This window comes from Vespa velutina, chromosome 1 (assembly GCF_912470025.1).
Source record: "Vespa velutina chromosome 1, iVesVel2.1, whole genome shotgun sequence".
Lineage (NCBI taxonomy): Eukaryota > Metazoa > Arthropoda > Insecta > Hymenoptera > Vespidae > Vespa > Vespa velutina.
Genome location: NC_062188.1, coordinates 8,437,874 through 8,455,224, shown reverse-complemented (window position 1 = coordinate 8,455,224; position 17,351 = coordinate 8,437,874). Strand labels below are relative to the sequence as shown.

General features: G+C 37.4%; 1 protein-coding gene across 13 annotated transcripts in view; it reads right to left on the bottom strand.

Annotated features, from left to right (window-relative positions):
- The window catches only part of LOC124951706 (RNA-binding protein Musashi homolog Rbp6), a 596,819-nt gene that overhangs the window by 441,801 nt on the left and 137,667 nt on the right, over positions 1–17,351 (bottom strand). Inside the window, exon 1 of one of the 13 annotated variants that reach the window (XM_047500579.1) lies at positions 9,403–9,425. The exons of the other annotated variants lie outside the window; for them this stretch is intronic. The gene's annotated coding sequence lies outside the window, so the exon portion shown is untranslated. Of the gene's footprint in view, positions 1–9,402; positions 9,426–17,351 lie in introns of those variants that run through there. 13 annotated transcript variants of the gene reach the window in all.

Sequence of the window (17,351 nt, the reverse complement as noted above, 5' to 3'; positions counted from 1 at the left end):
AATAAAAAAATAAATATTTTTTTTTTAATCTTACAATAACAAATACTTTTTCGTTTACACAATTTTCAATTGATCACTTTGCATGTTATATCCTGTATATCTTAACATATCGTCAATATCGAATCATAATAATAAAGGCGTCAATCTCCTTTATATTTATAAGTATCAACTTGTAAAAAAAGTTATTTTGTGATCTAACGTTCCTTCTATAAATTGAACGTGTAATCAAAGTTCTGGCATAGACTTTTATGATTTGACAGAAAAAATAATAAAAAAATACAAAAAGAAAAAAGAAAGAAAGAAAAATGTGAAGAATTACGTAACGCGATAACTCACGATACAATAGAGTCGGTCGTAGCTGAAGTTATACCAGAGAACTTCTACGAAACAAATCGAGGTTTATCTAGGTCGCTAACTGTGCAACGATATCCCTCGTACTTTCTAACGATGTTATTAAATAATGACGTGAAGAATACACAACAGTAGTTGGAGTTCGATCAATGAAAAAACGAATTCAAAAGGTAAGGTTCGAAGTCAAGTAGCATCTCTAAAGACGGAAATAAAAGAAGGAAACGTGTTTCAAGGTAGATAAGTGATCACGATCATCCGATCACGATCAGTCTCCTTGTTAAAACGCTCGTCGACGATTAATTATTTAGAGATTGAAGCATATCCACTATGCATATGTCTGTAGTCACGCTCGAGACAGCACAGTGTTCTCCAACCTTCTGGCATTACCCTTTTCGTTCTGCTCCGTTGATTTCTCTTTGTCTACGGTAAACAATGCAGTGATTACCCACTACATAGTGATTGGTCACACTCATTAACTTTAACTCTCTGTCATTTGAGAAAAAAATTATATGATAGAACATCGGTTTATATTAGAAATGTATAAATTTCCTAATAAATTTCCTCTTTCTTTCACATTTTAAATAATAATAATAATATCTAAATTTTATCATCATATGCATCATTAAATAAATTCTATATATTTAAATGATCAAGTGAGCCAGAAATTGCACTGTTTATTCTCTTGATATTATAATTATTATTAAAAGACCAACTACGTTCTAATAAAAACTGCTCGCCTTCGTCTTTTCCCGATCGATATTACGATCATATACGTAAGTTCTCAAATACAATGGGTCACAGATATCTACAGAGGTATATTTCTGACGCTAAATGCATCCTAAATATAAGACATAAAGGACAGAAGAGAGCAAGAGCTAGGATTATGAGGTACACTATCGTCGTGGCCTTCAACGAAACGAATCGACTTTAGTCAGCAGCTGTTGTGGACGGTTTAAATGATAATATATCCGACGGGAGTCTCTGGATGTCTCGGAAAAATCCGTTCTATCGTGGAATCTCGATGTTTGTTTTAGAGAGAGAGAGAGAGAGAGAGAGAGAGAGAGAGAGAGAGAGAGAAAAAGAGAGAGAGAGAGAGAGAGGGAGAAAGAGAGCAGACTGATACTATTAGTAATAGAGCTAGTAGTATATAGAGATAGAGAAGGTTAGAGCAGCGGGCCGTTACGACTCCCGTCGCCTAATAATCTGTTTCGTCGATCGCAGCTTCGCGTAATTATGAACCCACGATACGCGCGTCCTAACTCTCTCTCTCTCTCTCTCTCTCTCTTTCTTTCTCTCTCTCTCATTCTCTTTCTTTCTCTTTCTCTCTCTCTCTCTCCCAACCTCTCTTTACTCTTTATCCAAGCTGTGCGTTCCGTGTATGAACCGCCTTTATCCCCTACCACCACAACCTCCCCTCTTATACGTTGCACCACGACGAACCAAAGCGTTAGTATGCGCAGCCCCAAAACCGCAAGACCTTCCTGCACAACTCTAAAACACACGTTGCCTCGATGAGCCTGAGTGTGAGAGAAATGGGGAGGGTGGTAAACGAAGTGAACAGGGAAAGGGGATGAAACCGCCCAAAGTACGTTCACCGCACACGTACGAGGACACTATCTCCGGCAGCAGACGTCGCTGAAGATACTACCGAGCTTACTACGGAGTTACCGTTGCTTCATTTACCAGTATTGTTGTTACCCGATCTTCTTCCTTGCTTGCTCTCTCATGACGACTTTCTCCTTCCGATGCACCGAGTTATTGGCACGAGCTTCCACGCCGTAACATCTTCAATGGTACGAGGACACACATACAAAACTATCTCAACGCTATATTCCTCTGCATTATGGAAGCTTCTGTTTCATTCAATTTCGATACCTACTCCGAGAACACGAGAATAGCTAAACACATATCATCGCCGACTCCTCGCGTAAAGCATCAAAAGCTGCGGTCGGAATATGCGAGATCGATGTAACGCGATTAAGCAGTATAGTATATCATCATTGTGCTGGTCCTATGGTTGAAAGATCGTGATTGTGAATGGTCTCTAAAGATGTCGGCGATTGTACTCATGATCATTTCTTTTCCTTCTTTTCCCTTTTTTTTTTTAATAAGATATTAATTGTGAGAAAGAGAAAATAACGAATCTTTTTCAGAAGGATAAATTATATTCTGCGAACGAAGTTAAATCAAAGATAAAACTTTTCTTATCAGGTAATACATGTTTTTGAGTACTAATACACGTACAGAGAAAAGACTTTTTAAAATGTAATAATAGTGGTAATGCGTGGATGAATCAGATAAGATCTATGATCGTAAATGAATAATGCACGAACGGACCCGTGCACTTTAATTACACAACATGATTATCGCGATGAAGATATGACATCCAATTCTTAGGAATATGAACGTGCTGTTCTTAACTTTGAACATTTTTCTCTTTAAGTTCGACTGATGTAGAAGAAAAACCTCTCTCACAAAATATTCAGTTGGTGCATTTACGAAATTTTGAAGAATAAAGTCGAATAATTTGAACAAATATCGATACCAATTCGAGTTTCGGAAGTAATATTATCGTTTCTCCGCCAACGATACATAAATAATTCATAAAGACGATTCTTTCCTTCCTAATCCGTTTCGGAGAAGCGAAGAAAGAAGTCTGAAAATGCTTCGTAAAATTGATACAATCGAACTTTCGACTTGTGGAAAGAAAAAAGAAAAAAAAAGAAGTCACTGTAAACCATTAATAATCTGTATTACCGGATTGCCGGCTGACAACGAGCCACTTTTTTCCTTTCCACAAAACGATAATAAGGCTTCCTTATAACGTATCTATCGTACAAATGCATATTATATCATTCCATCCAGCATATGCGACGAATTATACACACACACACACATATATATATATATATATATATATATGTATATATGTAGTTATGAGAGGGAAAGAGAGAGAGAGAGAGAGAGAGAGACACAGGTGGCCCGTATTTTATTAGCTTACATTCGTTGACTATAATTTGCAACGTTAGCTCGTCGTCTCTCTTGTTTTAGCTGAAAGATAAACCCATTCGACACCTCTCATTCCACATCTCGTGTCACTGAAAGAAAATATTGGAAAGATACTTATTGGAATTAACAGATTCGTAGATTTTATCGATATTCCGTGCACGTTCATCGTAACCATTAAACATTTTTAATGTATAGGAAACTTTTACTCGCAGGAACACGCAATTGATCGAAAAATTTTCTTGGATTAAATCTGATCGAGATTTCAACGTAAAATGAATTTTCCAGTCGAAACGACTATTTTATCTCGCTGCATCTTTTTTAATCTCATTTTTCCCCAATTATTAAGGTTAATAAAACGATAGTGGTGCTCGAGCGCTCGAATAGACAGGTAACTCATTGGACGATAACGATCCTGGGGACACCAGAAACTAGTTTACGTCCATTAATCACCGCACCTGTTCCACATCCTAGGAGCGTAACAACATGCCTACGTACATGTGTGAAAAGTCTTGTGCTGATGAAACACTTTTCTCGTCTAATGTAAACGAACGTGCCTCGACTTCGTTCTCCGGCATTTTTCTCGTGACTAAGACGATGCTAGTACGATGACTCTTAACTTTCTAATATTTGTTCAACGCTTCTCGTCCAATTGGAAATGAAATAAAAAAAAAAAAAATAAAAAAACAATGTATTCCATGATTATTTTCTATTATAGAAATAACAAAATCTACTTATTCTAAAAAGTATTCGAAGAAGTTCCAGTTCTATGGCAGGAAACGAAAATATAAGGTGTGTAGAAATGAATTCTGATATTCTCTTAATTACATCTACAGTCATTACGTAACAAATTATCCGTTTTAAACCGTAAGTATCGTGCGACAACAAAATTTTATTCAATTTTTGTTCTCCTTCTCTCGCGTGATACTCTCAAACGAGCTAACAAAACATCGCAAAAGTTTCAAACGTTTTAAATAAGTGTCTTTGCTACCTGATCAAGGTTCTTCCATTTCAGTATAATTTAAGTCGGTAAGCCAACAGTGTGTCACGCATTTACTTCATTCTGTACGTAAACTACGACCTCTTGGATTTCACAAGCGTCGGTTTCTACTCTTCATGAAAGAATAATGGCTTTTGTTGAAGTATGTTACTCCTCAACCAACGATATCCTAGCTTTTTTCAGGAAAGTTCTCCCTTTCTTTTAAATATTCCGAGTAAACCTATTATTCTCTGGAACGATCGCTGAATTAGTTAAGATTAGTCGAAATTTAGTAAAGACCATGATTCTCGAACTAAAGAATGTATTGTCACAACATTAAATAATCGACATAGAACAAATACTAAAAATGTCCCCGAAGGCTAACCACAATAGTTTTTTGCAACAGGTTAACGATTATATAAGAAAAGAGTACACGAGATGAAATAAAGGTATAATTTTCCTTTCTCTCTCTTTTTCTTTCTATCCAGCTATGCCTCCCTTCTAGAAGAAAATAATTTTCACAAAGATACTGAAAATAACGAATCCATGGAGCCAGTGGATGGGACATCGATTCTCCATCGTCGTTTATTTCAACATCGTAATCGTTTCTGTCGTCGTCTTCATCGAGCGAGTCGTCGACCGTGCAATACAAAACGAAAATAACTGTGCGCGTAAATCAGCAGTAAAGTCGGTAGTAAAACGTTAATAAAGCTTGTGTAGTCGCTACAGTCGTTACTATGAGTGTATGAGTAGTTCTGAAGGAAGGAATACAAGAAACGTTTCAGAATGAGACGGAACTATCTACGTTTACGCATACAGGTTGATTGTTACGCGTCCGGCAATTTCGTGGCTATTGCTTTTCCAGCTACGACGTGTTGCTTCTCTTTATATATATATACATATATATATATATATATGTATATATATATATAAATTTATATATATATATAGGCTTATATATGTTTTTTCTCTTTCTATATATATTCTCTTTTTATATATATATAGATACATACACACACAAATCGTCTCTAATATTTCAGAATGCTGCATTCGACTGTTTGAATAGACAGATAGTAGTTTATTTGGCGATTGATGATGTGGATATTAGTAATTAGAGTATCGAATATTATGTGAATATATAGATAATTAATGCATATTTTTATACATGTATATGAATAGATATATACTATTTTATGAACGAATGTAGATAATCTTTATAAAGTTCAACGTATCGAATATCTGTGTAATTTATGCAAACTATTCAATAAACGGCACGTTTCTTCGTTTCTTCTTAACCGTAAAAGATAGTCTGTTGCAGAGGAAATGGTACTAATTACTAACGACAATTAAGTGATCCGGCAACCGTAACTCCTGAAAGTTCTTACCGCATCGAATGCACGTCCGGACGTTACTACCCGTAACTACTAGTTGTACCGAGTCGAGTGCTCGGAACGCGCCAAGGATTTCGAGTGTCAAGTGTAAAACAGCTGGGACAACACATCATTGAAGAAACATCCTCTGCTTGAACTGATATGCGTAATACTGTAGCAAAACTTTCGATCGTTGCACTAAACAGAACTATATGTGTACCGAACTTTTTTTTTCTCAGAAATAAGACAAACAAGGCCAAAGAGAACACCTGTTATCAATGATAAGACTAATATAGCTTCGCTTGATTGTTTTTATGCAATTAACTCTCAACTGTTCTACTTCTTTGACTGGATTGTTTTACAATAAGTCATGATCTTACGAATTAACGAAGAGCTGTAAGAAGAATGTTTAGCGTAAAATGGAGACCGAGAAGAGAAAACCGAATGAAGTAAGAAATGAGAAGAGAGAGAGAGAGAGAGAGAGAGAGAGAGAGAGAGAGAGAATGATAGGATTGGTGGATAAGCTTAGTCTAAGTTCGAGGTTTCTCTAGATAAAACGAGAATCAGAGATCAAAGTTCTGTGTTCTTGCAAGCTCAAAGAGCAAGCTTGATATATAAGAGAAAGGGAGAAAGGGAGAGAGAGAAAGAAAGAAAGAGAGAAAGAGAGAGAGAAAGAGAGAGAATCGACAGGGAAAGGAGCATTTCAAGGTATATGCAATCATCTGAGCTACGGTACTCTCATCTCTCTTTCTCTTTCTCTCTCGTTTTCTCTCTTGCTTCCAGCAAGTATAACTCAATGCGGAAGAACTTGACGGGTCTTGCCGCTGATTAGAAGCGTTCCGTCGAGTTTCTCAGAGCTTCGAAAATTAGACAAAGCTGTGAAGGAAGATAGAGAGAGAGAGAGAGAGAGAAGGAGGAATAGGTTAGAAAGTAAGAGAGAAGTAGAGGAAGACAGAGGAAAAGCGATAATGATTTACAAACGCGTGAAGTTGCTCTTACCAAGAACACATCGCAGGTTCTCGGCATATATTCGGTGTTCATTGCGGAATTATTTTCCTTAAAATTTAGATTTTCCGGGCCAGATATCATTTGCGATGAGTAAATATCGCAATATAATATAAAACGAGAGCAAACGCTTTTCATCCTGACATCTTCGAAGAGGTCGCATATTTTCGTAATGTCACGATACTCAAAGTAAAATATACGCGAAAGTGAACGGGATATAATACCGGTGCAAGTTAAATACGCTTACTTCGCAAAGTGTAGCGCAAAAATAAAAGCATATCGTACCACTACTTTTAACCGCGAAATTATAATATTTTCAGCCGGTTTATACCAACGAGTCGCTTTAACGTCAATTGAGAAGTTGAGTAAAGTGGTAAAGTGGGCTGACGCACTTGGAATAAAAATTAAAATAAAAAGCAAGAGAAAAAAGAAAAAAAAATGCGAGCTATGAATTCCGCGAATTTCAACAAATGCATGACTGAATGCAATTGCACGTGTGCAGCTTTCCACCTTAAATACTACTCTTACGGATACATTGGAATTTTGATTCAAATTTATATCCCACTATAACGAAGCGCGGTATCAGCTTTACGATGAGACGACTATCAGGGTGATCGTATGAATCCCGAGAAACGATCAAGTTCCTTCCTTTCGCATTAAAATCAAATGGAAAGAGTGAACGACTTGTTATCAAGAACAGGAAATAGAAGCAATCGTTTTCGTAAGACGACCACGAAAGATTCCTCTTTCGACATTTGAGCTTCGGCTTGAACCTTCCTAACATCCTTTCCTACTCGAAACGTCGAGAATTCATTAAGAAATACTTGTTTCGAAAGGAAAGGGGGAGAGAAACGGATATCTACCCTAATTTGTCTTCGCGTTTCGTGAGTAAGCACGACTTGGCACACGGCGCGTAATTATCGTTGGAAATTCCAGTGCAATAAATTCCTGAGCGGTAAGTGGCAGAATTTTATCTCTGAAATACCTGTGGTCGAACCCCACCTTTTCCTTTGCACGACTTACTATGAAGGGAGAATGAGAAAAAGAGAAAGAGAGAGAGAGAAATTGAAAGAGAAAAAAGAGAGAGAGAGAAATTGAAAGAGAAAAGAGAGAGAGAGAGAGAGAGAGAGAGAGAAAGAAATTGAAAAAGAAACAAAAAGGAGAAAAAGTGAAAGAAAGAGAGAGAGAGAGAGGAAATGATCAGTATTGCTTGTCAACATTCAAACACTTCATTAAGTTTCTAACGGCTAACTTATCCAAATGCCACGGAATATTTTACATTTTCCTTTAATAATTTTTATAAACTACAGACTCATGTACGAATTAAAACTTAAATATAAAAAGCTGGTTCACATCGAAATCATCGTACTTTTTCGTGCGTTGTTTTAAATCTGTAATTCGAATTTAAAACACACAAATTCTCAGCAATTCTGGCATACAATTTTTATAATAATTTTACAAGCGCAGTCGCGAACACGTACTTTTATGAGCATTTCAACGTCAGCCCTCGAAATTACAAAGTACAATGGTAAACGTACACATGCGCGCTTTAATAATTAATTGTGTTTAAGAAATTTCTGCGATGATTTTGTGGATTTATAAAAGAATTAGAAAAAATAGTCGATAACTTTTCTTTTACTAATTTTACATTACAATTCCGAAAAAGAAAATTCTTATACAAGATAAAGTCATCCTTCTTTAATACTGTTTTCTTCCAATGGAATCAATGGAGCAGGATGTCTCTACACACAAGTACATATAAGTGAATAAAAATCTCTATTCCTGTTTTCGTGATTTCATTTGCATAAATGTGTCACGTGCAATATCATTCTTTACTCGCATATTTTTAGTATTACCCTTAATTCGTACGTAGTTGCATAAGCTCGTTTGCACGCATATGCACGAGTACTTGTCGGATTCCGACTTTATACCCGATTTAAAGGTTTACATCAGCTTCCGAGAAAATGAATTTGGGGAGTATTATTTCACGTGCTAATTCCTTTTCTCGTTGATGCATATCTTCTTCTCTAGAATATGCAGGAAGAAAGAGAAAGGGAGAGGTACTTAGTTTCAAGCGCGTTTCAAACGACAGTGCCAACCGATTAAATTAATATTATATTCCCTTCTCCTACCATAACGACGTTCTACTGGTCGTCTTGCTAAAGCTATTCGTCACGTTTTAACGAGCTTCCATGTATTTATAGCATCATAATATTTCTACGGAGAAAGCCACTTCGCACGAACTCTGCTTTATTTGCAAATTTCACAAAACGAATCTACGGTGCAGCGAACGTACCTATGTATGCTACCCCTCTTTTCTTTTCTCTCAACACATCTATATTACTCTTTTTCTACTCTTTTTTTTATTAAATCTTAACAAATTTCGTTCTTCTTTCCGTTTAAAATAACAAAAATGATCAATTCGGAGGAGTGTCCAGAGAATAATCGTTTTAACAATAAATCATTCCTTCAACTTTTGTCCTCGCCTATATTTCCTTCTCTCTTTCTTATACTTTCCAATTCGATTCGAGTTCGAGTTCCGTGCGCTTTATGCAGTAAAATTCTTAAAAAGAGCTGCTTTTTCCGTTTCTTTTCTGGATAATGTTTCGATCTACTGACCGAGCAGGAAGGAAAACAAAGAAAGAAAAGCCGAATAAGGAAGTCGGCAGATAGTAGAGATTTCAATGGTACCTTAATGCTGGCTCGTTGAAAACTTCGAAAACTAATCAAACCTTTCAACGCGACTCCCCTTATCTTCTTTTCCTTATCCGTCTGCTCGAGAAAGGTGAAGCCAGAGAGATAACGAGTGCAAGTCGTTCATAAACGAATTACAATTTCGACGGTAAGTCAAATAACCTATGTATTCGTTGCTTCAATAGACATCCGAACAATTTACCTGAAACAAAAAAAGAAAAGAAAAACGACTTTAATAACATTGTTACACACAATTTTTGAGAAAAATAAAATATATTTTTTTAAATGAGAATTATTGAGAGACTAAAGCACTTGTCCTCTCAGCGTGCTTCTTTTCAATTAATTTTTATTCCTAGTTTCTATCGATTTCAATAAATAATTTGAATTCTCCGATATACGAAGGGATTAACCGAAATCCTAACTTTTTCAACTGGTTTTGATCCTAAAGGGAAAATTAACCTTGTGCCAGTTAAAGTGCGTTCGACTATTTTCATTTCTTTCCCTAGATAGAGATCGTCATTTTAGTATAGTATTACGTGAAAAAGAAATCCTTGGGAACGTAAGGGGGGAGAGAGAGAGAGAGAGAGAGAGAGAGAGAGAGAGAGAATAGAGAAAAAGAAGAAATGAAAGTGGAAAAGAGGATAGAAGAGGGAAGGAGCCGGGATCGGGCTGGAAGCGTATCGAGGTTTCAATTTCGTTTCAATTTCAAATAAAAGCAAAACTAAACGCCGAGACGATCCACGATCGAAAGTGGATACCTCGACGTGGAAAATTACGATGGGGTAGAAAGTACATGTAGGGAAGCTCGAAAGGAAAGAGTAAGGGAGTGAGAAAGAGAATGTAAGAAAAAGCAGTTGCCAAGGATTCAACAGTGATAGAGTTTTGTGAAGCGACTGCGAGTTGATCAGGTTCGAAAGATCAATGATACGTGCGAGTCGTTTTATGCTTCTCACCATGTTGCCAATCACCTTTTCTTGATTGACACGATCGATCGCGACTTGATACACGCAAAATTAATTTTGGGTACCTCATTTTACTTTTAGATAATAGAAAAATAAATGTTAGTCAAGGAATTTCTTAAATCTTATTTATTTTCTGAATAGTTAAAACTGCAATGGTTATAATAATTTCAAATTTGTAATGCTTTTGGCTGATACAAGTAAGTAATGTGCTTTAAAAGCATGTTTGAAATATGAACTAATGTTTATTCACAAGTAACGTTCTTTTTCTTGCAAGGTGACTCATATCGAGGATACAATTTTAAAAAAATTCTTGAAAGAAATTGGAGAATATAATTCTATTGTGTTTAGAACGAATTCTTTAGATAGAATCGAGAAAAAATTTTTTCTCGCCTTGGAAGATCTTGTCCGAAACAAATACGCAGTTTGTAAATACTTTCTCTCATTGAACCATTCATCCATAATATATCTTCTATGATTATCAAAATATAAAAATCCACTATATCTGTAACTAGCCGGATTTAAATTGTAAATACGTAACAGACAGAGAGGGATAAAGAGAGTGATTGGAGCATTCTACTGGTTCTATTTTGGTTGCTTTCAGTCTCCACCTCTCTCTTTTTTCTTCTCTCTTATACTTCTCCCCTTCATGTTTTTTTTGCGGCAGCAGTACACAATATATCGGGACATATCGGGGCTAAGATATATATAGACGTTAGGAATATACGACTCTGAAGTCCATTGATGTATTGATAGGGGTTCGCAGTCGATATCTCGTCAGGAACTGCTCCCACGTGACCTCCGCACGTCACCCTGCAATGCTGCTGCACTGCATTCTGACATCTTTTTCTCCACATTCTCTTTCTCTTTCTTCCCTTCTTTCGCTCTTTTTTTTTACGTCTTTTTAACTTTCTATATTCTCTCGAGACAATAGGAAAACGTGTTCAGTACCAAGTACTCTTGACGTCATCGACCTATATGGCTATCTTAATAATCTCACGAAAGTACATATACCAGAAAAAGGTTCGCTTCGTTCTTTTATGAACGAACTAGCATTTAAAGCAACTGACATATAAATGTCCTACTTGATTGACTCTTGTCCTGTTTAGCACTGTCCTTTTTTAGTCAAGAGTATATGAAGAAACTAATATTCTCTTTGTTTATACTAGCTTGTCCTAATGACATTAATCGTGAACTGATAGCAATGTCAAAACATTGTTAAAAAACTGATGAGGGTCGCGATCGGATGTCACAGATGACTTGAACCACCAATCCATTGAAAGGACTACTAAAACAATCTCAACAAGATAAAAGATCGAAGGAAGTTTTTTTTCAGTCGTCAAGAAAATCTCGGCCTTATAAGAACGAAATTGCACGGATCATCGTGACGATGTTAAATGAGATCGAGAAAACAGAGAGTACGAGAAGGATGATAGAAGAAGAGAATGAAAGAGAAGATCTGAATTTCAATTAGTTGCATCTATTAATCGTCTTTAATTCTATTTCATGGCGAGGAAAGATCCACGGATGGAAAATTTCCGTTCCTTCGTCACTTTCATTCGTGTGGCACAAAGAACAATGATCATCTTTCGAATTTTTCGCAAAGCTCAACAGGTCCGCGATGAAAGAGCAGTATCATCTCTCCGATGGTATGTAGTTCTCTTTACCCCCTTTTCCTTCGATATCTTAACGTCTCATCATCTCGAAGAAAGAACGGAGATATATACTTATCTGTATGTATATAAATATATTTATAAGAAAAGAGGGAGAGAGAGAGAGAGAGAGAGAGAGAGAGAGAGAGAGGAGTCTAATAAAACAAAAGGAGAACAAATATATTCAAAGACAAAGAAGAGAGCTATGAGAGACTGAGATTATCCACGTAGAAAAGAAAGCTCGACCGCATTTAACAATAGCTTAGGACTTTCGTTCTTCGTAGCCATTACGATTTACATAAAAGGTACTGCGCGCTTCGAGATAGAGCAAGAAACGGAATAGGTGTCGCGTACACGTGTCACTGCCTCATACTTTAAGCGGCAGAGAAGAAGAAGAAGAAGAAGAAAGAAAAGAGATTGTCGGAAGAAAAGAAAGAGGAAGAAGAGAAATGACCATTTCGCACGTGCGTGCTCTCTCATTACGACGAAATCACGATGCGCGAGACGAAGCGGAGAAAAAACGTGATCAGCACGCAAATCGGTCTCTTCGTGTGCTTCAAGCCCTTCCCCCTCCACACTATCTTTCTTCTATTCTCTCTTTCGCCTTCTTACTTTCAAGAGCTTCCCGCCTTAGTCTGAGAATAATAATTTCGTTTCACAAAGTTTTCATGAGAGAGAATTTCACTGCTTTTCTATCGTTAATTACTCGGCAGCCGTTGATGAGTTAGATCGTTGGACAAACTATCTCGGTGGTTACTATAAATCATTTCTCCCTACTCTTCTTTTTTCCCTCTTTCAACGAGCCGTCCCTTTTAGCCGATATCATCAGATCCGCCATTCTTTCTACTTTGAAGCACGCATCCGTCGCTTTGACGTTGACGTCATATGGTGGTCGAGATGATGCTTGAAAGATAGCACTCGAGTCGATGATTGATCGATCTATTGATCGATCATCGGTTACGTTAATTACCAATAACGAGACGATAATGACCGTAATAGAGATTCGAGATGTTTAAGTATTCAAGCATCACTCTTGATATCCATTGATCATAAAAATATTCATTTTCCACCACGATTTAATTTCTTTTAACAAAATTTTTCTATCCGTCAATAACAAAGCGTTTCGAATATAATACGCCCGAAAATAGGAACTTGACGTATTTTTGTATTGGAAAGATGGCAAGAATTGTTAGAACGTAGGAAGTACTTCAAGTTCGAAGGAATCATCGAGCAGATTGCTTCGTAGAAAGCACCAAGATACTTTCCCCTCGAAAGCGCTGGATTACCAAGGTCGACGATTTCCCAGTCTGCCGGAGAAATAAATCGCTTCTCCTACCATTCTTTCTTTCTCCCTCTTACTCTTTTTCTTAGTTCTCTCTCTCTCTCTCTCTCTCTCTCTCCCTCTCTCTCTCCCTCTCTCTCTCTCTCTCTCCCTCTCTCTCTCTCTCTCTCTCTCTCTTACCTTTACGCTCAGCGTCTTAAGGATCTCAAGTAGGACGATTATCGCCGTGAAAATCTCAGGAGGGAACGGAAGTCCTGGTCCTCCTCATCGATAGATTCTATCTATCCCGGTAGCCTCTTTCTCCATCCATCCCGTCATTTTACTCTCTTTCTCTTTCATTCTTTCTCTTTCTCTCTTTTTTTTTTGTCTTCCTCTTTCTTCTCGACTCCGTTGCTTTTTGCCGCTCGATTCTCCGTAAAAACCGGTAGAACTCGTTCAAAGCGATGTTCCACGAGGTGAGTTCAAGCGGATAAGAAGAGAGAGATAGAGTAATTTGATGGGAAGGTTGAGAGGTAAGAAGGGAAACACAGCTAGAGAGAAAAAGGAAGAGAAAGACGTATGGGAATAGGATGAAAGAAAAAGAAGAGTAGAGAAAGGGAAAGGAACGAGGCGACGAGACTCACCAGAGTGCCGAAAGAAAAAGAGAGATGCTTTGAAGAGAAGCGAAGCTTATATTATGCAAAGCATGTGTTCGTCTTTGGATTTATGGCGGCCGTTTCGCTACCAACTACTGCCATACGATGGGCCGCATCGCCTCTAGAGAACTTGCCTCTTCTCTTTCTCTGAATCCCAATTGTCTTTTTTTCACCGCGAATCTGTCATCACGTCCGAGTATTATTATCGATACTAAGCACTCCAGTTTTTAAAAACCAAACGAGCCGTAGATTACGCTTTAACTTGTGGTTTCGTTAATATCTCGTTGAAAATTTTTAGTGAAATTCTTGGAAAAGCTCAATAAGAATATCTTTTAAAAAAAATCTTCTAGCTTTATACAAACTTCATTTCGAACGTGAATATTTTATTAGAGTCTCATTAAAACTACACAAGAACGCTTAGTATAACGACCGCTTCGATATAAATTTATTCGCACGAGTTCGGTCAACGTTAGCGATTATATATGTATTCCTCATAAATTTATAACAAATTTACGTATTTATACAATGACAGCGGAGCGTCTCTGGCCACCTGCCAAGCGACCAATTTGATTATTTCGAATCGTGGTCGGCACATAATCTATTTTTCCTCGAACCCTTCCATCCCATACCTCATCTACCACCCAATTGGAAACACCCCAATCCCTTTGATTGAAATAACGCGTTAATTACGTCAATGGCGTGCGTTTAAATATTTTCCATCGGCTGGAGCATAACTACTCCTAAACGACATTATTATTATTATCATTATTATTCTGCGAACGAACAGAGGTGAAGTAATGCATCGAAATGACGGAGGATTCGAAGGTAATATTGGCATTTCGATCGACTTTGGCCGATCAAAGGAATAATTATCAAGGAAAAGAGGAGGATAACTTGGCTGTAATATTCGTAATCACGATATGTACAAAAATGAGAAAGTCGGTGCTTGATTATTTCAGTACTCGCTTTTAGGAAACGAGGTGGAATGGTTCAGGTGGAAAAGGACAGTGAAATGACGGAAGAAACGCGATAACGCTGCGGGGGTGGTATTTTCACGACGATGCAAGAATAGAGAAAGAAAGAATAGCTCAGAGAAAAAAAGAAGCTTCATTCAGTGGCCCAGCAGTCTACTTCTACTACTCGATAGAAGTAGAAAGAGAAAGAGAGAGAGAGAGAGAGAAGAAAAAGAAAAAGAAGGAGACAGAGAGAAACAGAGTAGAAGAAAAAGAGAGAGAAACAGATAGAGAGAGAGAGAGAGAGAGAGAGAGAGAGAGAGAGAGAGAGAGAGAGAGGAAGACAGAGAAAGAAAAACAGAGAAAACGAGAGAGAGAAAGGCGCTGGTATTGTCTCTCGCAGTCTGTAATTAGGCTGAATAGAGCCTTTCATGGCGCGATCCTTTTGGAAATTATTACGGGCCGACAACGTGCGAAATATCGCTGGGTAATAATTAACGCGTTATCGCGTCACAAACCGGCTTTCGTTCGCTCGCTTACTTGCTCGTTCGCTAGCTAGCCCGCTGGCTCGGCAGCTGCGAAATTAAATTCTACCGATTAACGACTTTTCAAACGAAAAATCCCACATCGAGCTATCGCATTTGCGTCCCCGTTCACGCTTTACATCAAGCACGTTGTTACAAAACAGTAGGGTACTAAAAGCTCTGCCAACCGCTTTCCCAGCCGATAGCAACAGGTGCGAAGGAAAAATCAATCCTACGCGATATTAAATTATTCAACATATTAAACTAATTACTTGGTATTATTTATTACGATGTAAACGTACTGCCGACGGGTTTTATTCCCTGATCCTAGGTATGGCAAAGTCCATCGTGTCCACTGATTTTCGACGAGGGAAAATATCGTATTGAATTTAATAACGAATTTAACATTCGTCCATAATTCACTTTTATTGGTTTTTTATCCAATAAATACATATTCTTGTTAGCGTGTATTTTAACCATTATAAAATACGTATAATTACACGTTACTTTGAAATATTGGAAAATAACGAAATTAAAACTCTTATCGTTAAATTTTTGTCTTGCCCGACTTCACTCCACTACGCTTGAAGCCTGTATCATACATGGCGACTTTAGTCGCTGCTACTGCAGTAGCCGCAAGCAGTCGCTTGATTAGTCGTCACTGATTAATCGCTACTACATCGTATACCGACTATAAACGCTCGCGATAACTTGAATTAAAGATATTCTATTCTACTCGCAGTGATCACGTGATCTAGCCGTCATGAGCAAGTGCAACAATCGTCGCATGTGACAAGACAATCACGCTGTAATTTCTTCATAGCAACTGCTCTTACTTATATTGATATTATATTATTATATATAATTTTTTTTTTATAATAACTGATTAAGTGAAAGGAGAAATGCATTTTAATATGTTTCAAATCCGATTGCTAACTAATAAATACTATTTGATGAGGCGATTTAGTCACACCTGTGAGGCGAATAAAATCGCCACGTATGACAGGATTTTTAGGCCCGTTGGGCACTGTTAACCTGCCGTTGGTAACTTAATTGACGAAAGTTCAAAAAACTAGGCGACCAAATTTACGAATTAAACTCGGCCCCTTCATTCGATTTTGCCTGTATCGTAGCAACCTTCGATCAAAATGAATGTCGAAAAGATACTTGTAACGATGAAGTTATTTTCAAAAAAAAAAAAAAAAAAATGAAAAAAGACAGAAGGAAAAGAAGAAATATTGATTGCATCCCTTATTACAAAAATACTATACAAAATGAATATTTACAAAATATTTAAAATACATTATAATGATAATATAAAGATAAATTCTACAACTTCGAGAAAATGTCAATAAAAACCGTTCGATGAACTTTTAAATATATTAAAATCATCAATAACCGGCACGGATACGAATCAACTGGGTCTAAAGACGTAGAATTATAATGTCTGATTTCAATAGCGGATTTACGCACAGGCGTTAGAGGCGGTCGCCTCGGGCCTCTTGAAGGTTACAATCGCCTCCAAAGAGAGTTGATTATAGTGCGAACGCGTGCATTTGATTCAATGCACTTCACTGGTTGGTGCGACCAGCAAATCGCCAATGAGCCGCTCATGTTTTCCTTGTCTGACCAAGTACATACGTACTCATATATTCTTTAGAATCCAGTGGTCGCCAATGATTGGTTAACAGTGCGCAACGGGCCTTATCACTACGTCGTTATGTCGGTGTATAATCGGCACTACGTCGAAGCAAAGAAACCGGTATTTGTGGTGCCTGTGATCTTATTGTTAGTCGAAATACAAGATAAACAGTGCTGCATTTACTTAGATATATATGTGTGCGTTTGTGTGAATGAGTGACCCTGGAAGAACGAATACGAGTCTGGAACATTATGTTTGCGTCCGCCATCGAGAATACTATTATCGTTTTGTTTAACCAT